Raw genomic sequence first — 12,629 nt, 5'->3', positions numbered from 1 at the left:
CTATAGAAACACATTTTAGCTTTCGCTTTTTGTCCACAGCTCTGAAAATGACTGCAGATTCCTGCATCTTTGCAAAATTGCCAGTTGATTTAAAACATTAGTGAGTGCACAGTGGCAGTGGCAGGCTACAACTTACAGAGGCTTATACAGTACTGTATGGATTTTATGTTATCTGCACAGTCCATCTTTATTTGCTTGTAGAAACACTAAATTAAAATAAACAACATTTAAAAATGAAGACAATTAACAAGCAACAAGACTCTCGTCTCTGTGCTAGACCTCTCGAATGGTGGAGAACCTGCCGGTTAACAACATCAACAGACTTACAGGTTTTGGACAACGTCAAAACAGCCATCAACTCGGCTTTGGCACAGAACAGATCCCCTTTCCCAGCCCAAGGACTCAGGGGCACCAGATGTCTGTTGCTGGCTATCGATTCACGTGTTTTCCTCCTTTGGGGGACAGGTGTCAGTTGAGAGGAAGAAAGAAAAGGGAAAGATACAGTTAGAATGTACAGTGAGAGAAGAGAGGATGTAGAGAGAGACCAGGGGATGCAATAAGAGAGAAGAAAAATGTGTTTTTTAACTGCGTTTTTATCATTTTACATTTTTATATTTCTGTTCATCTCCAAGTGGAAGAAGTTGAGAATGGCTATGACAGGTGAATTTGAATCGTTAAGACGTATCATACCAGTTGGGTGAGTATTGTGAAAATGGGACAATTAGCAAAATTCATTTTAGCTATGTAATAGAAATCTTTTTCTATGTCCCATTTTCATAATACCCAAAAAACCGTCCCATTAACACTCTAGTCACCCTCAATGCTACGCCTTTCTGGGAGATGACCCCGTGACAGTTGTGAAAAGGGAAGGAAGTGTGTGAAAAATAAACGTGTGAAAACAGACACAATCACAAAACAAGAGTTTTATTGTATTTGAGAAAATAATTAGTGCCTGATGGGAGAAAATGTGTCTAAATTAATAATAATAAAGTCAGCACCAAAGTAATGTGGGGTAGGGGGGGAGGGAGGGGGGAGGGGGGAGATGAAGAAAGGCATTGGGAGGGGGCCATTCCTTTCCTTACCATTAGTCAGTCACGGAACAGTTTCATTAAATTATCGATCAGATTTCCCCCCAATCATTATGTCTCCCTGTTTCTCCTCTCGTCTCTTCATCTCGCTCAATTCAATTTCAAAGGGCTTTATTGGCAAGGGAAACATTTCTTTACATCGCTGATACAAGTGGAAAATAAGAAAGCAATGAAGGATAAAATGGTTGCAACAACATTATGCTTATGTTTGAAATGGAGGAAGACATGGAGGAAAATACAGAGATTTAAACAGGGCATGCTTCTGCCTCGTTGGGGCTCCACTCTTTGGCCATTTTCCATGGTAACGGGTCACTCATTTCGCTGCTTTGGTTACACATTACGGTTTTCTGCCTACGAGATACAAGGGTTTATTTTAGTTGTTTGATTTGATCTAAAATTATTTATGGGTGTTCATGTTTTCAGGTAAATTTGTGTCTCAAATGTTTTTTGCTCTCTCTCTCTCTCTGTCTCTCTCTCACACACACGCACGCACACACACTTAAACACACACGCACACGCGCTAAATCAAGCAGTGTGTGCCTGAGTTATTAATTACTTCCAAAACACACACAGCATGTCATGTGATGTGGAAGACGATTGGTTGATATAGTAAACCAAAGCCTATCAATCTGGGAATTATATTTTTATTGTCTTAAGAAAGTTTGAGGTATAGTTCCCCCAGAAATTCCACACATGTGGTTGTGAATTAGTGGGAACTGGATTAAATCCTTGCATTCCTATAGGAAACCTTTTAATGTCATATTATTCCTATAGGAAACTGTAGCATGTCAGATTATTCCTAAAGGAAACTGTAGCATGTCAGATTATTCCTATATGAAACTGTAGCATGTCAGATTATTCCTATAGGAAACTGTAGCATGTCAGATTATTCCTATAGGAAACTGTAGCATGTCAGATTATTCCTATAGGAAACTGTAGCATGTCAGATTATTCCTATAGGAAACTGTAGCATGTCATATTATTCCTATACGAAGCTGTAGCATGTCAAATGATTTCTATAGGAAACTGTAGCATGTCATATTATTCCTACAGGAAACTGTATCATGTCAGAGAAGCCAGTTCAATTCCAGAGATATACACTCACAAACCACCTCATTAGGTACACCTATCTACTATCAGATAGGACCCCTTTTTTTTCTGTCTGCTTCAAGGTTTGAAGCGTTGTGCGTTTAGAGATGCTGGTCTGCACACCACTGTTGTGAAGAGTGATTATTTGAGTATTGGTGGCTTTTCTGTCAGCTTGAACGAATCTGGCTATTCTCCCTGTGACCTCGCTCATTAACAAGGTTTTTTGCCCACAGAACTGCATCTCACTGGATGTTTTTTCCCTGTTCATTACAGCATTCCCTTTAAACTCCATATGCCGGTTTTCATCGACCAAGGAAAAACACTAAGCTCAAAAAAGTTACAACCGTTTTTATTAGAACTTTACACGTTAACTACAACTCCTAGCTTGTGTATATCTGTCTTACAACAGCTTGCCGTTCTACTCTATAAGATCTAATATAAAATACATCAAACAGTTTGAAACAACAGTTTTGCCTTTCTTCGAGTGCTAGTATGCTCAAGTAAAAGCTAACAATGCTTCAGTTTTCTATTAAATACCTGTTTTCTTACTATACATTGTTTACAATCTAAACATTATTTAATTCATTTGATTATTTATACTTGATGCCCATTCAAAACCAGTACAGGAAGGACCCATATCTAAGAGGCCAAGAATGTAGGACCCTGTGGGAAAATGTCTAGGGGTCCCAGCATCCAACACTCTGTATAGAAATATCTAAGGTGTCCAGGTCACTGTCTAGAAATGTCTACGGGTCCCAGCATCCGGGGCTCTATATAGAAATCTCTAGGGGTCCCAGCACCCAAGGACTCTAGAAATATCTTGGGGGCCCAGGACCCAGGACACGGTCTAGAATTCTTTAGGGGTCCCAGGATCCAGGACTATGTCTAGAAATGTCTATGGGCCCCAGAATATAGGACGCTCTCTGCATGTATCTGCATCCATTGCATGACCTACACCCCGTCCTACAGGAATATTTGAAGTGAGAACAAGCCCTATTATAGGGTAAATATGGTTCTACATGACGCTGATGGTGTTTACCATGCAAAACATGTCTGCTCTCTGGTACAACACTATTTTTTTATCACTGACTCACACCAGAAAAACACACACACACACAAACACACACACACACACACACACCCTCATCCAGGAAACATGGAAGTTAGATAATGAAATCGTATCAGAATGTACCTGTGTTTTTGACTTGCCTGTCAAAAATGTGTATGCACACACACACACACACACACACACACGTACACACACAAACACACACACACACACAAACACACACACAAACACACACACTGATGGATTTCCTTCACCTTGCAGCTCCATTCGACCGCACAGAAGCGACATAGATTTCCATCCTCACACTCGGATGAGTGAGGAGAGGGAGTGTGAGGAAAAGAGGTTCATCTACAGTTAATGTGTGTGAGTGTGTGTGTGTGTTTTAGAATCTCAGTCGGTGTGTGTCTGTCTGCCCATGTGTGTCTGTGTGCACAGGACACCTTGCTAAGACTCCGTACTGAAATGGAAACCTTTAGTTCCATTGTCATTCTGGGAATTATGAACAGTAAAATACTCTGAAACGTTTTCCTGCAGCATACCATCAATTATGTATTGTGGTAAAATGCTGTGGGCGTGTGATGAATTGCTGGAATTCAAATGGTACCGAAATTCATGCCCACAAAATTCAGTAAAACATCAGAAACCTGTAACAGGCTACACATTGTGCTGTGAGAGAGACTGCTGGACCAATTCATTGCTTGAAAATGCCTGGTAAAAGTATTGAAGTGTAGAGAGTTGGATTTACTGAGTGATATACTTATTATATAGAGATGAGACTGTAGTGAACAGACTGTGGTGAACAGACTGTGGTGAGGAGAATGTGGTGAGGAGACTGTAGTGAGGAGGTTGTGGTGAGGAGACTGGTGAGGAGACTGGTATGGAGGTTGTGGTAAGAAGACTGTGGTGAGGAGGTTGTGGTGAGGAGGTTGTGGTGAGGAGGTTGTGGTGAGGAGACTGTGGTGAGGAGGTTGTGGTGAGTAGACTGTGGTGAGGAGACTGTGGTGAGGAGACTGTAGTAAGGAGACTGTAGTGAGGAGACTGTAGTAAGGAGGTTGTGGTGAGGAGGTTGTGGTGAGGAGGTTGTGGTAAGGAGAGTGTAGTGAGGAGACTGTGGTAAGGGGGTTGTGGTAAGGAGACTGTAGTGAGGAGAATGTGGTAAGGAGGTTGTGGTGAGGAGACTGTGGTGAGGAGGTTGTGGTGAGTAGACTGTGGTGAGGAGACTGTAGTAAGGAGGTTGTGGTGAGGAGGTTGTGGTGTGTAGACTGTGGTGAGGAGACTGTGGTGAGGAGACTGTAGTAAGGAGGTTGTGGTGAGGAGGTTGTGGTAAGGAGGTTGTGGTAAGGAGGTTGTGGTAAGGAGACTGTGGTGAGGAGACTGTGGTGAGGAGAATGTGGTAAGGAGGTTGTGGTAAGGAGGTTGTGGTGAGGAGGTTGTGGTAAGGAGAATGTGGTAAGGAGGTTGTGGTGAGGAGGTTGTGGTAAGGAGGTTGTGGTAAGGAGGTTGTGGTAAGGAGGTTGTGGTAAGGAGGTTGTGGTAGGGAGGTTGTGGTAGGGAGGTTGTGGTAAGGAGGTTGTGGTAGGGAGGTTGTGGTAGGGATGTTGTGGTAAGGAGGTTGTGGTAGGGAGGTTGTGGTAGGGATGTTGTGGTAAGGAGGTTGTGGTAGGGCCTTAAAAGTTTAATTCAGCAGTACACTCCAGCTGCTTCAGAAAACAGCAAGGTGTGAGCCAATTCCCGCACCAACTAAGAGTGAGGATGCACAGTGCCAGAGGCAAGCGGTTGTGTTCCAGTGGCTAACAAACTGCAGTGTGAAGTGCACCTGTGCACATGGACGCTGTGTGGGACTACAAGAGAGCCATGTCTGGCATCTCAATAGGCTCGTGACAACGTCATGCAGAGCCGACCTTTAGGTGAGAACAGATCCTGTTATACAGTAAATATGGTTCTACATGGAGCCGACAATGCTAACCATGCAAAACATGTCCTGTTCTCTGGATGCTCTCCAACGTTTTATTTACTGACTCAGATGACACACGCACACACAAGAATGTGTGTTGGCCTGGAGTGAACACATTACACAGTTGGCTCTGAGCCCAAGTCATGTACTATCATCAGCCCAAGTCATGTACTATCATCTGCCAGTCATGTACTATCATCAGCCCAGGTCATGTATTATCATCAACCCAAGTCATGTACTATCATCAGCCCAAGTCATGTACTATCATCAGCCCAGGTCATGTACTATCATCAGCCCAGGTCATGTACTATCATCAACCCAAGTCATGTACTATCATCAGCCCAAGTCATGTACTATCATCAGCCAGTCATGTACTATCATCAGCCCAGGTCATGTACTATCATCAGCCCAAGTCATGTACTATCATCAGCCCAAGTCATGTACTATCATCAGCTAGTCATGTACTATCACCCCCCAAGTCATGTACTATAATCAGCCCAAGTCATGTACTGTCATCTGCCCAAGTCATGTACTATCATCCCCCAAGACGTACTATATTTAAAAAGAAAGTTAGAGTTGGAAAACACACTAATATGTTATTCCCAATGGCGCCAGAATAAAGTCAACAGATCTGAGGCACCATTTGTAGGGTAAATACAGGACACTAAGACAGGTCAGCATAATCGCTCTCTCCGTTTCCCTTCCTTTCTCTACTCCCTCCTCTTTGTCTCTTTCTCTTTTCTTCCCTCGTCTCTCTCACTCTTGCTCCGTTCCCTTCTGTCTCTCGTCCTTTTTCTGCTTCTATACTCTGTTCTTCTGTTATTCTCTCTCACCACCTCTTCCCCTTCTCATATCCTCTCCACCCTTGGTATAACTGAGGGACCCATTACACCATTAGCCCCCTGGGAATGTTCAGGTTCAGCATGATGTGTGTGTGTGTCTGTGTGTGTGTGTGTGTGTCTGTGTGTTTGTGTGTGTGTGTGTGTGTGTTTGCAGGGGCTTAACCACAGTGGTTTCTGTCCCCACCTCCTGACACAGACATATCACATTTCTAAGTCACTGTGCTACGCCCTAAAGTAGACATACTGGATTCACCCCCATAGGTAGCAGGATGGTTAACGTGACCTGTAATATATAAGAAGTATAATACAGTAATATCATACTACTCAGGCTTGTTAAACGTATAACAGGAAATAGCAATAATCAAATGCCAGAAATACACCGCCCACAATACAGACCACTGATAATAATAACATGAGACATGAGTTGGGTTTGTTGGTCTAGCAGACCAGCGTCCTGCTGGTCCGCCACTCTCAGCGAGCTAACATGGAAAGACGGGCAGACCATTCTGGCCTGAGGAGGTCTTTGAAACTTTGAATGACACGCTTCACGTTTGTGGAAGTCACGGCATTTTTGATATTTTGTCGGACAACCTTCCTGTTGTCTTCCTGTTGTCTTCCTGTTGTCTTCCTGTTGTCTTCCTCTGCTGCGGCCCAGTGATTATGACAGAGTGCCAGGTTTCCGGCGTTGGCCATTCTCACCAGCATGGCGGTGCTCACTGAGCAAGTAATTTGTGAAGGATTGGATCAGTAACGTGGTCGTAGAGTTGGCTGGTGCTAGGTTCTGGTTGGCATTTTCCAGTAGGTAACATTGCTTTGTTCTGACTATGTTTTAACTTGGTTTATTTAATGTTAAAATTGGTTTGATGTGCTGGTCCCAAGGCTTCAGTGAGCTAGTGGAGCAGGTTTGTGAAGTCAGCCCCAGGACCAGCTGACGAGAGTTAGTGGAGAAGGTTTGTGAAGTCAGCCCCAGGAACAGCTGACGAGAGTTAGTGGAGAAGGTTTGTGAAGTCAGCCCCAGGAACAGCTGACGAGAGTTAGTGGAGAAGGTTTGTGAAGTCAGTCCCAGGACCAGCTGACAAGAGTTAGTGGAGCAGGCTTGTGAAGTCAGCCCCAGGAACAGCTAATGAAAGTTAGTGGAGCAGGTTTGAGAAGTCAGCTCCAGGAACAGCTAACGAGAGTTTGTGGGGCAGGTTTGTGAAGTCAGCCCCAGGACCAGCTGACAAGAGTTAGTGGAGCAGGTTTGTGAAGTCAGTCCCAGGACCAGCTGACGAAGGCACTTTTATGTTTGCAACTGTCCTATCTTTCTTTCTCTCTCTGCTCTCTGTCCTACACTCTCGCTCCACCCCCACACACCCCTCTGTCCTGCTCTCTCTCCTCTCTCTTGCTCTCTCTTCTGCTCTCTTCTCCATGTTTCTTTCACTCTCCTACCCTCTCCTCTCTCTCTCAGGCTCCAGGGAATTGGCCGTGGCAGGGAGTTGATGGGGGACACTACTGATCTCATTAAATATGTAAATGCAGCTTATCTTTCCTGAACAGCTGATAGAGGCAGAGACTAGATAAGGCCTTGCCCAGTGATGTCAGAAAGAAATGAGAGAGCAGGAGGACGACAGGGGTAAACAACAGAGATATTGTGTGGGGAGACTGAGACAGAAGGGGGATGAGAGAGGTTAGGCAGAGAAGCGAGAGAGGTCTGGAGGAAAAAAAATGGGGGAGGGAGGTGGGAGAGGGGGTAGTTTGTGAGAGATCAGTGAGAGAGGGGCAAGGAGGGATGGGACTGTAGCTGTATCTATCTGTATACGTTTGAGGTCTGGAATTGGAAATGGTATTATAGCCTTAATGCTTTGTGATTAGAACCCGGTTTGGCTGGATAGAACAGTCCCACTGCTTTGTGATTAGAACCCGGTTTGGCTGGGTAAAACAGTCCCATTGCTTTGTGATTAGAACCCGGTTTGGCTGGGAAGAGCAGTTTCTCTGCTTTGTGATTAGAACCCAGTTTGGCTGGGTAGAGCAGTCTCTCTGCTTTGTGATTAGAACCCGGTTTGGCTGGATAGAACAGTCCCACTGCTTTGTGATTAGAACCCAGTTTGGCCGGTTAGAGCAGTCACTCTGCTTTGTGATTAGAACCGAGTTTGGCTGGGTAGAGCAGTCTCTCTCCTTTGTAATTAGAACCCAGTTTGGCCGGTTAGAGCAGTCACTCTGCTTTGTGATTAGAACCCAGTTTGGCTGGGTAGAACAATCCCATTGCTTTGTGATTAGAACCCTGTTTGGCTGGGTAGAACAGTCCCACTGCGGTGAATCCAGCCAGTTGGCCAGCCTGACAGACAGATGCAGTGATGGGCTGGCTGGTCTCTCCTTGCTTTCAGAGGCAAATATTCCTGGTCCAGATGATCTGCAGCTAATGAGGCAAACACACTTAAAGAAACATGAGCTACCATTTTAATTGGCTGTGTTTGTGTGTGTTTGTTGGTTTGTTAGTGTGTGTGTGTGTGTGTGTGTTTGTTTGCCTATGTCTTGGTTTGTTGGTGTGTGTGTTTCTGTGAGTTGGTGTGTTTGTGTATCTTTATGTATGTATGTGCATGTGTGCTGGTGTGTGTGTGTGTTGATATGAGTGCGTGTTTGTGTGTGCTAATGTGCTTTATTGTATGTGTGTGTTAGTGTGAAAGTATGTGTGTGTGAAGTGTGTGTGAGTGTGTGTGTGTCTGAAGTGTGTGTTTGTGTGAATTATTACAGAAATCTTTTGAATCATTATCTTTTGTTTCCTCAGTAATCTGTGTTTTTTCCAACCGTCACATTGATTACATTTCATGACCAGATTCATAATTCCTGTCTCTAATTGTCCTTCCCATAATGAAATCACTCTGGGGAGATACATTGCTAATTGATTTGTAAAGGGATCTAATCCATCTATAAGATTAGGGATGATGTAATGTATGATCCCCTCCTGTTTGTTAACTGATGATCAGGGATAATGTTATGTATGATCCCCTCTATGTTAACTTATGATCAGGGATAATGTAATGTATGATCCCTTCCTGTATGTTAACTAATGATCAGGGATAATGTAATATATGAACCCCTCCTTTATGTTTACTCATGATGAGGCATAATGTAATGCATCATCCCCTCCTGTATGTTTACTAATGAAAAGGGATGATGTAATGCATCATCCCTTCCTGTATGTTAACTCATGATCAGGGATAATGTAATGCATCATCCCTTCTGTATGTTAACTCATGAACCTGGACCATGTAGACACAAGATGTGTCCCACAATCAGATGACCTGTGTGTGTGTGTGTTTGTGTGTGTATGTGTGTGTGAGAGAGATGTTTTTAATGACGGCCACCTGGAAGTCACCACACTGATACTGAGAGTAATGGTGGGCTTGACAGTGGTACTGTACCTGTATGCCTATGGTGGGCTTTTGACCCCCCCCCCCACACCTAAATAAATCAATATATCAATCAATATATTTTCACAGTGATTAAAAAAAAATTTGCCAACCTTTCCATCACATCTAAACTTCTTTCAAATTGTATAGAAATTGTATAGAATCATGTTCATTTGGCAGCATGTTTGGTAGAGTTTGATGCTTTGAACGTAACTCGCTCATCTGAAGCTCGCTGTCTTCTGTAAATAGTAGCTAACGTTTCTAGTGGTCGGAGAAGTAAATTCTCAAAGTTCAAAATGTAGTAGCACTGGAAAGCCATGGTACATTTTACTTTTCAATTTAACCTTTCAGCTAGCCCACCACCAGTTTTCATAGAAATGGAGAAAAAAAAAAAAACGTCAAAATGTCATTTATGGAAATTGTTTAGACAAGTTGCAGTTCGTGAAATCCGACCTGCATGACCACACGTCATGTACTATCAAAGAGATCAGTATTACATTTTTATTGGAAGACAAGAAAGCTACGGTAGCTACAACTTTCTAGTAGACAACTTTCAGAGAAGACTAAGATCTGTCATATGTAATACAAATAAAAATACATTATAATGTATTTCAGCAAAATAGTAAGGTGGCCAATAATTGGGGACGATGGCCGATAATAGGGGGTGGTATTTTTTAGCGACAACAATCAATCAATCAAATGTATTTATAAAGCCCTTTTTACAACAGCAGTTTACAAAAACAAACCAACACTAGCCAACCACTGAAATGTTAATTTCTCATTAATGTTATGTTAGCTATCATTTGTATGTCACTAATAATCATCAACAGGAACACAGTTGCAAACTGTACGCGTTTCACACATTCATGTTTGTTTGGGCTTGAAGTTAACCTATTGCTAGGTATTCTGAGGAAGGGAGATCCGGTTGTTAAATGTTTCTTTCTTTTTTTATTATGATACATTTTGTGATGATTTTATTCCGAGATGAAGGTGCTAATGACTAAATCTGTGTTTGAAATGATTCAGAATGATTCAGAGAAATCTCGCTTAGAAACAGAACATACTGTATGCAGATGTTCATTTACTATAAACTATAGTTGACCAAAGTCTTTTTTGGCTACATAGTACAGCTGTTTTGTGACTTTTGTTGGTGATGGGTGAATGAAGACAGAGTGGACTTTAATTTCAATATTTAGATAGACACTGATCTCATATGACTTAAATTCTATCACAAACTATGAGACAGGTATACTTTTAGCCAACCTTGACTAAAACTAACCTTACTTTGATAGATTTTGCACCCATTGTTACCCTTAAAATGCATGATGAAAATATGTTTTGAGGAGTATGTCCAGACCCCCCAAAACGAGGCTTAGCTGCCCCATCCATGATTTTCTAGTGACGTCCCTGCCCAGTGGGAATGGTCCTGCTGGGATAGACTCTGTACCTGTTTCCCCAGTGGGAATGGTCCTGCTGGGATAGACTCTGTACCTGTTTCCCCAGTGGGAATGGTCCTGCTGGGATAGACTCTGTACCTGTTTCCCCAGTGGGAATGGTCCTGCTGTGATAGACTCTGTACCGGTTTCCCCAGTGGGAATGGCCCTGCTATTGTTTTGAATCTGACACAGTCATTCACTCCGTCTCACTGTGCTAAAATCCCAACATTCACACACAGACTGCATTAAATCCTACTTCTCCGCTGATTGACAGGCTCTCTGTGACGAGCAGGAAAGGTGTTGCTGTGACCACAATCATTGGGCAGATGTGGGTCCCTGGGAGTCCAGTGTTAACACGGACAATCATTGGGCAGATGTGGGTCCCTGGGGGTCCAGTGTTAACACGGACAATCATTGGGCAGATGTGGGTCCCTGGGAGTCCAGTGTTAACACGGACAATCATTGGGCAGATGTGGGTCCCTGGGAGTCCAGTGTTAACACGGACAATCATTGGGCAGATGTGGGTCCCTGGGAGTCCAGTGTTAACACGGTAGCGTTCAGAACACCGTTTGCATCATATCTAGCCAGGGAGATGGGCATCACTCCATCCTAAACAACTTGTGTGTGCGATGACTCACGAGAGCAATAACCAGTGGGAGATGCGTATTTAAGAAGCTATTTTGAAAAAGGGATTACCAGCTGGGAGAATTTAAAGGCATTTCCTAGACAGCATGAAGCTCTTTGAGAGTAATATTTCCCTTAAGGACCTGTAGCTTATTTACTGTGACCAGACAGCGAGCTGTTTCATTGGGACTGGGCAAAAGTATTTCAGGGAACATGTCTGTTCTGTCTACCTCAGGTTGTTTTAAGCCGAACAACCCTTAAGTTCAGGCACGAAAAATATGGAAGACACAGACACACACACTCACACGTTTATTTGTCTGTCATTGTGGGGAGAAATTAATGTTCCCCCTTAATCTCACCCTTACCCTAGTCTTAACATAATACTAACCCTAATCTATCCTTAACCTCACTAACTTAACTTTATGCCTAAACTTGACGTAGCCCTAATGCCTAACCCTAGCCTGTAATGCCTCAACCTACATTAACCCTAATTCTATCACTGACTCCTATTGTAATAAAAAATTTACAATTATTGGGAACCTGCCAAAATACTTTGTGGACCACACAAACACACACACACACACACATATATAATTTAACCTAACCTCTTGATTACTTCACTCCTGGGGCTTATTAAGAATACAAGACAAATGTACAAAACACAAACACATTTTATGTTTCATTACTTTCCCTTCTACCCTGAACCTAACCCCTAACCCAACCGTGTTTTTCCTCATAGGGACCGGCATACTCTTTCCAGAAGGTCAAATCTTCCTTGTTTTACTATCTTTACCCTAACAAATAGTGTGTTTTTGCATAACATCCTGTAATATTTCTGTGAGGAAGAGGTTGAGAGAGAGAGAGAGAGAGAGAGAGAGAGAGAAACAGAAAGACAGAAGGGAGACGGAGAAAGACTGAGAGTACCTCAAGAATTGATAGGCTTTGTGTTCATGTTTTTGTGTTTATTTGCACATCGTGTTCCTCCAACATCCATCACACACTGAGCAGCTCGATACTCCTCTATGGTCTCGCTGTCTGTAATACACTGTACCTACCATTGTACTCTAAATAGGTAATTACTCTGACACAGTCTGTCATTGACTGCCCAGTGGTGGTGGCCCAGTGAGCAGCATGAACC

General features: G+C 43.1%; 1 protein-coding gene across 3 annotated transcripts in view; it reads left to right on the top strand.

Annotated features, from left to right (window-relative positions):
* Positions 1 to 12,629, top strand: part of ctnnd2a (catenin (cadherin-associated protein), delta 2a) — a 234,032-nt gene that overhangs the window by 91,325 nt on the left and 130,078 nt on the right. The window lies entirely within an intron of this gene.

Source organism: Esox lucius, chromosome 21 (assembly GCF_011004845.1).
Source record: "Esox lucius isolate fEsoLuc1 chromosome 21, fEsoLuc1.pri, whole genome shotgun sequence".
Classification (NCBI taxonomy): domain Eukaryota; kingdom Metazoa; phylum Chordata; class Actinopteri; order Esociformes; family Esocidae; genus Esox; species Esox lucius.
This window is presented reverse-complemented; position numbering and strand designations above follow the sequence as displayed.